At 44.4% G+C, this 12238-nt stretch overlaps 1 protein-coding gene across 4 annotated transcripts in view; it reads left to right on the top strand.

Annotated features, from left to right (window-relative positions):
* dcun1d3 (defective in cullin neddylation 1 domain containing 3) overlaps positions 1-12238 on the top strand; it is a 63593-nt gene that overhangs the window by 26915 nt on the left and 24440 nt on the right. For all 4 annotated transcript variants that reach the window (XM_070856739.1, XM_070856742.1, XM_070856740.1 and 1 more), the window contains one exon: positions 6402-6486. The gene's annotated coding sequence lies outside the window, so the exon portion shown is untranslated. The remainder of the gene's footprint in view (positions 1-6401; positions 6487-12238) is intronic.

The raw sequence follows: 12238 nt of genomic DNA, 5'->3' as shown, positions 1-12238 counted from the left end.
TGTTCTGCTTTAATTTTCACAGTGGTTAATAGGACTTGAACCATTTGATATGCCTCTCTAGAAGTAGCTGAAATCATGAAAATCTGTTCGCAAATATGCAGTGTCGCAATTCTCCAGACTGTTTCAGTTCCAAATATAGTTTCCTAATTGAGTCATGGAGCCAGTATGACAAAAATCAGAATCTGTTAAATTTTTCATCAGCTGCTGCACAGAACAAAAACATCATGCTTCGCATTTGAGTGGTGTTTAGGCTGCTGGCTATTAATGCAATACCCTAACCCACAGGAATAATGTAGATAGAATCCTAGAAATTTACAGCATGGAAGGAGGCCATTTCGGCCCATCGTATCCACGCTGGCCGACCAAGAGCTATCCAGCCTAATCCCACTTTCCAGCTCTTGGTCCGTAGCCATGTAGGTTACGGCACTTTGGGCTCAAGTTTCGGACCCCCGCTAGAACGGCACACATCGGAGAGGCCCGCCTAATTTGTGCAACTGAAAAAGTGCCAAATACTTACCTCGCGATTCTCCAATATCTGTAGGGCCGTTTCCAGCTCGGCGCGGCGCAGCAGGAGCTGCTGGGGGTGGAGCTACAGCCCTGCGCCAAAAACAGTGCCGGCAGCTGTGCGCATGCGCCGTAGCTCCTGGCACTCCCAGCGCGTCCTGTCTCTGGGTGACGACCCTATCCCTGGTGGAAGGGATGTCGCCCCCTATCCCGGGCTGAGTGGCCTGACAGCACTTACCTCTTCTGCGGCGGCCCACCTGGCATCTCCTGGGGGCAGGCCTCGCCCGAAGTCTTTGGAGGTGGTGGCTGAGCCCGCCCGCCCAGCATCTCGCTGGGGGCGGGCTCCGCCCGAAGTGGAGTCCTTGGCGGGGCCCGCACGAAGTCCTGGGCGGCGGCCCGACGTCTGCTGGGGACGGGCCGCACCCGAAGTCCTCGGCGGCGGGGCTCGTCCGACCGGCATCTCCTATGGGGGGGACTCCATCCCAGCAGGCTGCTGGAGGGCTCCCGGTGCTGCAGTAGGTGAGTAGAAACTTTTAATTTTTTATTTTATTTTGATTTTTTTTTAATCATTTATTATTGATGGCCCTTTATTTGTAAAAGTGAGGTGTTTAATGCTTGTAAACTTCCCTTCTTCCCCCCCCCCCCCCCCCCCCCCCCATTTCTCGTTCCCTACGCCAGATTTATAAAGTGTAGGCAAGGTTTTTCTGAGCATACAAAAATCTCTACACTTACTCCAAACTAACTTAGAATGGAGTAAATTTTCACTGCCTAAACTTGCAAAACAGGTGTAAGTGGCTGGTAACGCCTCCTTTTGGGGAAAAAAACTGTTCTAAAACGCAACTATTCTAACTGACTAGAACTGGAGCAAACTAAATGCCGAGAACTGCAATTTCTAAGATACTCCATTCTAAACTAGTTGCTCCAAAAAAATAGGAGCAACTCTAGCTGAAACTTGAGCCCTTTAAGTGCACGTCCAAGTATTTTTTAAATGTGATGAGGGTTTCTACCCCTACCACCCTTTCAGGCAGGTAGTTCCAGACCCCCACCACCCTCTGGGTAAGACATTTCCCCTCATCTCCTGTATACATCACCCCAATTACTTTAAATCTATGTCCCCTGGTTGTTGACCCCTCTGCCAAGGGAAGCAGATCCTTTCTATCCACTCTATCCAGGCCCCTCATAATTTTATACACTTCAATCAGGTCTTCTCTCAGCCTCCTCTGTTCCAAAGAAAACAGACCCAGCATCTCCAATCTTTCCTCATAGCCAAAATTCTCCAGTCCAGGCAACATTCTTGTAGATCTCCTCTGCACCCTTTCCAATTCAGTCACATCTTTCCTGTAATGTGGTGACCAGAACTGCACACGGTACTCCAGCTGTGGCCTAACCAGTGTTTTATACAGTTCAAGCATAACGCCCTTGCTCCTGTATTCCATGCCTCGACTAATAAAGGCAAGTATTCTTAACCACCTTATTTACCTGGCCTGCTACCTTCAGGGATCTGTGGTCCTGCACTCCAAGATCCCTTTGTTCTTCTACACTTTTCAGTGTTGTACCATTTAATGTGTATTCCCTTGCCTTGTTAGCCCTCCCCAAAATGCATTATCTCTCACTTCTCCAGATTGAATTCCATTTGCCACTGTTTTGCCCATCTGACCAGTACATTGATATCTTCCTGCAGTCTGCAGCTTTCTTCTTCATTATCAACCACACAGCCTATTTTAGTGTCATCTGCAAATTTCTTAATCATACCCCCAACATTCAAGTCCAAGTCATTGATATACACCACAAAAAGCAAGGGACCCAGCATTGAGTCCTGCGGAACCCCACTGGATACAGCCTTCCAGTCACAAAAACACCCATCAACCATTACCCTTTGCTTTCTGCCTCTGAGCCAATTTTGGATCCAACTTGCCACTTTCCTCTGGAGCCCATGGGCTTTTACTTTTGTGACCTGTCTGCCATGTGGGACCTGATCAAAGCTTTGCTATAATCCATATACACTACATCATCCGCACTGCCCTCATCGACCCTCCTGTTTACCTCCTCAAAAAATTCAATCAAGTTAGTCATTGCGACTTTCCCTTAACAAATCCATGATGACCCATAGTTGTTTGGAAGAAAGTAGTAGTTTTAGTCATACTGTACAATAAATGTCATATTAAGCTTCACCGTGATAGCTTCTTTTTATCCAGCTAAATTTGTGTCAATTTATGGAAATCTCATGTAAAGCTGAAGATGAATGTTTTAAAATTTGTTGCTAATTCACCTATGATATCATTTGAAAATAGTTATGTGGAGGTTAATTATAATTGACCAAAAATGTGTTTAGGAAATATATTAAAATCACTGAAAATGCTGAGGCTGTAAGGTCTTTAAGGATATTCAAAAAGAAAAGAAAGACTTGTATTTATATATGCCTTTCCTGACTACTGGATGTCCCAAAGTGCTTTGCAGCCAATGAAGTACTTCTTGAAGTGTAGTCACTGTTGTAATGTAGGAAGTTCAGTAGGTCCACTTCTGATATTTACTATAAATGGCAACAAACAGTAAATGGTGTGGGGAATGCAAAGAGAGCAATAATCTTACTTTTGAGTAACCACTGACTGACTTTTGGGTTTTTCCTTTCATCATTTTCTGTTTAATTTTATTCACCTCAAGGTATTGGCCCTTTGATGGGATAAAGCTCCACAAGTGCAGGTTGCATTCTGTTACCTCATCCAAATTTTACTTTACTTGGTCGCACTCTTGCCACTCACAGAAGGCTGAGTTAAACCTCAGTCCAGGACTTCGGCACATCTAGGCTGTCACTCCAGTGCAGTGCTGCGGGAGTGCTTTAGGTGCCATCATTTTGATGCGATATGTACTGTCTGTTGTTGGTTCAATCGTACATTCAAAGATTCCTGGGTACTATTTGAAGAGCAGGATTTTGTTGATGTCCTCGTCATCATTGCTCCCTCAACAAACATCACCAAAATGCAAATTTATGGGTTATTTATCTCATTTCTATTTGCGGGATATTGCCGTGTGCAAAATAAATCACTGAACGTCCAGGTTAAGTTTATAGAATACGAAGCACTTTGAGATATTTCAGAGACTGATCAGACATTGCATAATTGGAATTTTTTTAATGTGTAAACTAAATTCTGAGTGTTAGTAGACTTTACAACTGCTGGGTGATCCCAGTTCTAATGACTGGAACTGCTGGTTAATGATCAGGAAAGGAAACCTAGCCATCATTACTCCCTTTCCCTAACTCTGTAATGCCGAGGCCAATTTTAGTGCTCCAATTGCAGTTGTGGCCAAGATCAACTAACTTGGAACATCTTTAACTTGAAAATTAATTGAGGAAAAGTACTAATCTTTACATCTTTGGGATCAACCCGAGGACCTTCCTAGTTTCTAGTTTATGTAGCTTGGCTACTCATTTCCTTAACCACCTAAGCTATTGGGAAAGCCTCTTTGTCATTTCAAAACACAAAAGAAAGTTCAAGAAAACATTTGTAGTTTAACTCAGTCACCTGTCTCGTAAAAAATGGTACAAAAACTCTTTAAGCTACTGCTGTCAAATGCTAACTTTTAGTTGCATATAGTTTGGGAAGCCCTAAAATACTATGGGGCTGAAATTGCCCCTCCCGATAAGGCCTCTGGCCGCCTGAAAGCGGCGATCACGGGTCGGCGCAGAATGGCTGTCAACTCTCTGTGGAGGGGCCGCCTTCGTCCGGGGCAGTGTAGGGGACCGCTCCACCTGTTTTCTCGCCGCGGCATGCACGCGCTGACCCCTTACCGACCGGTGGCGACCCCTACCTGAAATTGCCCTGCGGGAAATATCCCTTTTGGGGAATTGCTCCGCGGGAGCAGCACCACTGCCGGCCAGTGCCCTCAACAGCTTTGTGTCGGTGCACTCCTTGTTGGTGGTGGCGCGGCCGCCCTTAAAGGGGAGGTGGCGCTGCCGGTGACGCAATTTTATTTTTCGTTGTCAGCCGACAGCTAGGTCGGGCCGACAACTATGTTCCCAGGTTCGGCTGGGCTGCCAACAGGCACCATGGCACACTCTCTTGGGTGCCAGGTCACTGGCCTGGCTGAAACCCTTCCTGGTGGCCCAGTGGACCTAACTTAAAAATATGCAGAGCTCGCAGTGGCTCTCCCCTTTAACTGACGTCATTAGCGTGGTGCTGATGAGTGATGGGGGCGGCCAACCCACTGCAAGGGTACTTCTGCCCCTCAGCCGCAACTACATCCTTCCGAGCATAAAATGCCGAACTTCAAAAAATGGAAGGTGCACCCCATTTTGTTCAGCCATGAACTCATTGAATGGCGGTGCAGGCTAGAAGGGCTGAATGGCCTGCTCCTGCACCTATTTTCTATGTTTCTATTTTGGGTGGCAGTGAATTTCTACCCCTATGTATCTAGAATTTATCAGGGGGTCTATAAACCTCAATAGCTGACACTGCTCCAATTTAAATGCAAACCATATTAAAGTACTCCGGAAACCAGAATTGTTTGAGTTGTTGACTGAGGTGTTAACCTTGCACCCCAACTATATTGATTGGATTTTTTTTTTTTACTTGAAAATTAATTGAAGAAAAAGTACTAATTGTTGAATCAAATGTATTTTTTTTAAACAAATTTTAGTTTTTTGAGTTGATTATTGCAGTGCCTGCACATTTTGTGTGAAACCTTGTCATCTTGTATTCTTTACAATCTTGAGTCTTCTCTGCAATATAGGTTTTCCTTTCATAATCTATTTCAAAACTTAGTTTGGACAACATGCCATGAAATGGTGTTAAATAGGTTTGTGTGTTATATAGGATCTGTGGGTTTCATCGGCTATGAGCTGCTTTTGATCAAATGAATGTCTCATACTGTAAAATACACCGATGCTGTGCATGGGTCCTTCCAACAGTACTACATGCACAGAAAAGAAGTTAAGAGTTGAGTAAAACGAGACATCACAATAAGTAGCATATACGTAGTTAACCAGCATTAACACCTGTGGTTTCGGGATGACAAACTTGTGTGAAATAATTTGGGTTCTGAATTGGAGCTACTGCTTGTTTTTCCTGCCAATATCTCTTCCTTCCTGCTTCCCAGTTCCCATCCTACTGCAGATGTTGACTCCTTGCTGGGGTGTGGTTCAGTGGGCATTGATAATCTTCTGGTACTCTTCCTTTCACCAACCTCCCACCCCCAAACATGGTCGTTCTTCATGTGTGAACCTAGACAGTGATGTCAGAAGGCTATGCAACTGAGCACGATCTCGTCCTTAGACAGTGCTTCTAACGAGTGCACTTCCAGTGGAAGTCAATGGATAGCAAATTAGGAGCAGGACCATGACTGACTTTCCTTTCCCTCCCTTTAGCTCCCCACATGCTGCCCAGTTGAGGTCAACCAAATCAGCATAGACAGGGAATCAAATGTGTAATCTCTGTCTTAACCAACTGAACTATTGGGGGAATCGTAGAATAGTACAGCACAGAAGGAGGCCATTCGGCCCATCGAGTCTGTGCCGTTTCTTTTGGTGGCGTTATGGTCTTTCTATAAATACCAAGGCGAGCATGCTATTTGAGCTCTATTAAAAAGATTCATGAAGTATTGACATTACTCTCTATATGCAGGTCTAAAACAATGACCACAAAATGTTTCTTTTAATAGTTCAACAATAAATGGTGAAGAGATGAATAGAATGTGGAGAACTAAGATGATGTACATATTTCTCCAAATGTTCATAGAAAAGATCCTGCAGAGGCAGTGATCCTGTAGCAGTAAAACTGAACATGCCCAGATTTAAAACTAATGTATGTAAATGTACCTTATTATTAGAATAAGGATAGGACACTTTTTTTTTTACATGATGGTTTCTTGCTGAAAAGTTTTTTTCCACTTAAATTTTACAGCTTTACATGTGCCGACATCATATCTCTGCATATACAACAAACCGATATGCTACAGAGACCACCCGTAACTCCTGCATTTATTTCTGTAAGTACAGCACCGTGTCTTCAGTAATCTGTTTTCCATCTTGTTTCTCCTGAGGTGGTTTCAAAATGGAATTTATTGTATTCTGGTCTGCCAGTAAACTTCTGCAGAAGCTAACTGAAATAGTAATGGATAAATTTTGTAGGGAACCACAAAGCTAGTTTCAGTCCCTGTTTTTAAAAAAAAAAAATTTATTCCTTCACGGGATGTGGACACCACTGGCAAGGCCAGTATTTATTGCCCTTCAGAACATAAGAACACAAGAAATAAGAGCAGGAGTATGCCATATGGCCCCTCGAGCCTGCTCTGCCATTCAGTATGATCATGGCTGATCCGATCCTGAACTCTGGTCCACTTCCCTGCCTGCTCCCCATAACCCCTTATTCCCTTATTTAAGGAACTGTCTATTTCTGTCTTAAATTTATTCAATGTCCCAGCTTCCACAGCTCTCTGAGGCAGTGAGTTCCACAGATCCACAACTCTCAGAAGAAATTTCTCCTCATCACAGTTTTAAATGGGTGGCCCCTTATTCTAAGATTTTGCCCTCTAGTTCTAGTCTCCCCTATCAGTGGAAACATCTTCTGCATCCACCTTGTCATGCCCCCTCATAATCTTATATGTTTCAATAAGACCACCTCATTCTTCTGAATTCCAATGAGTAGAGGCCCAATCTGCTCAACCTTTCCTCATAAGTCAACCCCCTCATCTCTGGAATCAACCCTGTGAACCTTCTCTGAACTGTCTCCAAAGCAAGTATATCCTTTCGTAAATATGGAAACCAAAACTCTACACAGTATTCCAGGTGTGGCTTCACCAATAGGTCATGGTAAGCTGCTGCCTTGTGCCGCTGCAGTCCGTGTGGTGAAGGTACTCCCACAGTGATGTTGGGCAGGGAGTTCCAGGATTGTGACCTAACAACAATGGAGGAACGGCGATATATTTCAAAGTCAGGATGATGTGTTAGTTGGTGGAGCACTTGGAGGTGGAGGTTTTTCCAATGCGCCTGCTGCCCTTTTCCTTCTAGATGGTAGAGGTCAAGGGTTTGGAATGTGCAGTCAAGGAAGCTTTGGTGAGTTGCTGCAGTGCATCTTGGAGATGGTACACACTGTAGCCAAGTTGCAGCAGCGGTGGTGGAGGGAGTGAATATTTAAGGTGGTAGATGGGGTGCCGATTTAAGCAGGCTGCTTTGTCCTGGATGGTGTCGAGCTTCTTGAGTGTTATTGGAGCTGCACTCATCCAGGCAAGTGGAGAGTATTCCATCACACTCCTTACATGCGCCTTTTGTAGGTGGTGGAAAGGCTTTGGGGAGTCGGGAAGTGAGACACTCCCTGCAGAATACCCAGCTTGTGACCTGCTGTTGTAACCACAGTATTTATATGGCTGGTCCAGTTAAGTTTCTGGTCAATAGTGACCCCCAGGATGTTGATGGAGGATTTGCTGTTGAATGTCAAAAGGAGGTATCTCCTATTGTAGATGGTCAGTGTGTGGTGCAAATGTTGCTTGCCACTCATCAGCCCAAGCCTGAATGCTGTCCAGGTCTTGCTGCATGCAAGAATACATATTCAATGGTGCAGTGCTCTTTGTACTATTTGATATGGGGTCTTATAGTCATGATTTTTAAGTCATAGTCCTTTCATACAACATATTTTATAATTGGGAAAAGCCTATGCCAACATTTGTATGTCACTCTGTAATTGCAGGCCACCAGATCCATCATTTGGCGACTCCCCCCAGTCTGTCTGCCATTATATATTTTCTCTTGATTTTACCCCCCTTTTTATATGCTCATTTTGAGTATTGCTTCGTTTTTTTAAAAGGGAAACAAGGATGCTACAGCTGCCCAATTTTGTTTTTAGGCAGGTGATGAGAGAGCTAACACAAGGGAATAACCTACTTGGCCCATCCTCCCCAATCTATCTATTACAGATGTGCCTGTTCTCGACAGCATTGGTATGAGTGACCAGTGCAAAGTCCCGTCTTCACACTGAGGACGCCCTCCATCGTATTGTGTGGCACTACCACCGTTGTGTTAAGAACAGATCTATCAGCTCAAAACTGGGCATCCATGATAATCTGTGGGCTAGCAGCAGAATTGTATACTACCACAACCTGCAACCTCATGGCCTGGTATAGCCCTCACTACTCCACCATCAAGGCAGATTCAATGAGAAGGGCATTCCGGGAGCAGCACCAGAAGCAGCCTGAAAATGAAGTTCCAATCCAGTGAAGCTACAATACAGGACTATATAAGAAGCAGGGGTAGGCCATATGGCCCCTCGAGCCTGCTCTGCCATATAATACAATCATGGCTGATCCGATCATGGACTCGGGTCCACTTCCCTGCCCGCTCCCCCATAACCCCTTATTCCCTTATCAGTTAAGAAACTGTCTATCTCTGTCTTAAATTTATTCAATGACCCAACTTCCACAGCTCTCTGAGGCAGCAAGTTCCACAGATTTACAACCCTCTGAGAGAAGAAATATCTCCTCATCTGAGTTTTAAATGGGCGACCCCTTATTCTAAGATTATGTCCCCTAGTTCTAGTCTCCCCTATCAGTGGAAACATCCTCTGTGCATCCACTTTGTCAAGCCCCCTCATAATCTTACACGTTTCGATAAGATCACCTCTCATTCTTCTGAATTCCAATGAGTATAGGCCCAACCTACTCAACCTTTCCTCCATATAGACCAGTTAGCCTTGACGGAAAAATGTTGGAGTCCATTATTAAAGAAGCAGTAGCAGGACATTTGGATAAGCAAAAATTTGGTCAGGCAGAGTCAGCATGGATTTATGAAGGGGAAGTCATGTTTGACAAATTTGCTGGAGTTCTTTGAGGATGTAACGAACAGGGTGGATAAATGGGAACCAGTGGATGTGGTGTATTTGGACTTCCAGAAGGCATTTGACAAGGTGCCACATAAAAGGTTACTGCACAAGATAAAAGTTCACGGGGTTGGGGGTAATATATTGGCATGGATAGAGGATTGGCTAACGAACAGAGAACAGAGAGTCGGGATAAATAGTTCATTCTCTGGTTGGCAACCAGTAACTAGTGGGGTGTTGCAGGAATCAGTGCTGGGACCCCAAATATTTACAATCTATGGTAACGACTTGGAAGAAGGGACTGAGTGTAACGTAGCCAAGTTTGCTCTCGATACAAAGATTGGAGGAAAAGCAATGTGTGAGGAGGACACAAAAAATCTGCAAAAGGACATAGACAGGTTAAGTGAGTGGGCAAAAATTTGGCAGATGGAATATAATGTTGGAAAGTGTGAGGTCATGCACTTTGGCAGAAAAAAAATCAAAGAGCAAGTTATTATTCAAATGGAAAAAGATTGCAAAGTGCTGCACTACAGTGGGACCTGGGGGTACCTGTGCATGAAACACAAAAGGATAGTATGCAGGTTCAGCAAGTGATCAGGAAGGCCAATGATATCTTGGACTTTATTGCAAAGGGGATGGAGTATACAAGCAGGGAAGTTTTGCTACAGCTATACAAGGTATTGGTGAGGCCACACCTGGAATACTGCGTGCAATTTTGGTTTCCTTATTTGTAAAAGGATATACTTACTTTGGAGGCCGTTCAGAGAAGGTTCACTAGGTTGATTCCGGGGATGAGGGGATTGACTTATGAGGAAAGGTTGAGTAGGTTGGGCCTCTACTCATTGGAATTCAGAAGAATGAGGTGATCTGATCGAAACATATAAGAGTATGAGGGGGCTTGACCAGGTGGATGCAGAGAGGATGTTTCCACTGATGGGGGAGACTAGAACTAGAGGGCATGATCTTGGAATAAGGGGCCGCCCATTTAAAACAGAGATGAGGAGGAATTTCTTTGAGGGTTGTAAATCTGTGGAATTCACTGCCTGAGAGTTGTGGAAGCTGGGACATGGAATAAATTTAAGACAGAAATAGACAGTTTCTTAAACAATAAGGGGTTATGGGGAGTGGGCGGGGAAGTGGAGCTGAGTCCATGATCAGATCAGCCATGGCCAGGAAAATGGCCTACTCCTGTTCCTATTTCTTGTGTTCTTATAAGTCAACCCCCTCATCTCTGTAATCAACCTAATGAACCTTCTCTGAACTGCCTCCAAAGCAAGTATATCCTTTCTTAAATATGGAAACCAAAACTGTACGCCGTATTCCAGGTGTGGCCTCGCCAATATCCTGCATAACTGTAGCAAATCTTCCCTGCTTTTATACTCCATCCCCTTTGCAATAAAGGCCAAGATTCCATTGGCCTTCCTGATTACTTGCTGTACCTGCATACTAACCTTTTGTGTTTCATGCACCAGGACCCCCAGGTCCCCCTGTATTGCAGCACTTTGCACTTTTTCTCCATTTAAATAATAACTTGCTCTTAGATTTTTTTTCTGCCAAAGCGCATACCTCACACTTTCCAACATTATACTCCATGTACCAAATTTTTGCCCACTCACTTAGCCTGTCTATGTCCTCCTGTAGGTTTGTTGTGTCCTCCTCACGCATTGCTTTCCTCCCATCTTTGTATCATCAGCAAACTTGGCTACGGTACACTCAGTCCCTTCATCCAAATTGTTAATATAAATTGTGAATGGTTGGGGTCCCAGCACTGATCCCTGCAGCACCCCACTAGTTACTGGTTGCCAACCAGAGAATGAACCAATTATCCCAACACTCTTTTCTGTTAGCCAATCCTCTATCCATGCTAATCTATTACCCCCAACCCTGTGAACTTTTATCTTTTGCAATAACCTTTTATGTGGCACCGTGTCAAATGCCTTCTGGAAGTCCAAATACACCACATCCACTGGTTCCCCTTTATGCACCCTGTTCGTTACATCCTCCAAGAACTCCAGCAAGTTTGTCAAACGTGACTTCCCCTTCATAAATCCATGCTGACTCTGCCTGACTGAATTTTGCTTATCCGAATGTCCTGCTACTGCTTCTTTAATAATGGACTCCAACATTTTCCCAACCACAGATGTTAGGCTAACTGCTTTTTGTCTGCCTCCTTTTTTAAATAGGGGTGTTACATTTGCGGTTTTCCAATCTGCTGGGACCTTCCCAGAATCCAGGGAATTTTGGTAAATTACAACCAATGCATCCACTATCCCTGCCGTTACTTCTCAAGACCCTAGGATACAAGCCATCAGGTCCAGGGGATTTATCCGCCTTTAGTCCCATTATCTTATTGCGTGCTAAACAGTGAAAGCAGCATGCTAGAGACCGAGCTATGCAATCTCACAACCAATGGATCGTATCAAAGTTCTGCAGCCCTGCCACATCCAATTGTGAATGGTGGTGGACAATTAATCAGCTAATGGGAGAAAGAAGCTCCATGAACGTTGCCACCTACAACCATGTTGGAGAGCAACACCAGTGCAAAAAAACATCTCAACTAGAAGTGCCGAAAGGATGATCCTTCTCGGCCTCCTCCCGAGGTCCCCACCATCACAGACTCCAGTCTTCAGCCAATTTGATCCACTCCATGAAATTGGAAAATTGCTGATTTCACTGCACAACAAAGTCTACAAGGCCCAACAACTTTGGGCTGTAATACTGAAGACGTGCTCCAGAATGAACCATGCCTCTAACCAAGCTGTTCCAGTACAGCTATCCCACTGGAAATACCCGACAATGTGGAAAATTGTCCAGGTATGTCCTGTCCACAATAAGTGGGACAAATCTAACCAGACTGCTATAACCGCCTACATCAAATCATCAGCGAAGTGATAACTCCTGACATCATTACAGTCTTGGCCCACACATGG

The sequence above is a fragment of the Pristiophorus japonicus genome, chromosome 15, assembly GCF_044704955.1.
Source record: "Pristiophorus japonicus isolate sPriJap1 chromosome 15, sPriJap1.hap1, whole genome shotgun sequence".
Classification (NCBI taxonomy): Eukaryota; Metazoa; Chordata; class Chondrichthyes; family Pristiophoridae; genus Pristiophorus; species Pristiophorus japonicus.
The sequence above is the reverse complement of the archived record's forward strand: the minus strand, read 5'-3'. Positions and strand labels throughout refer to the sequence as shown.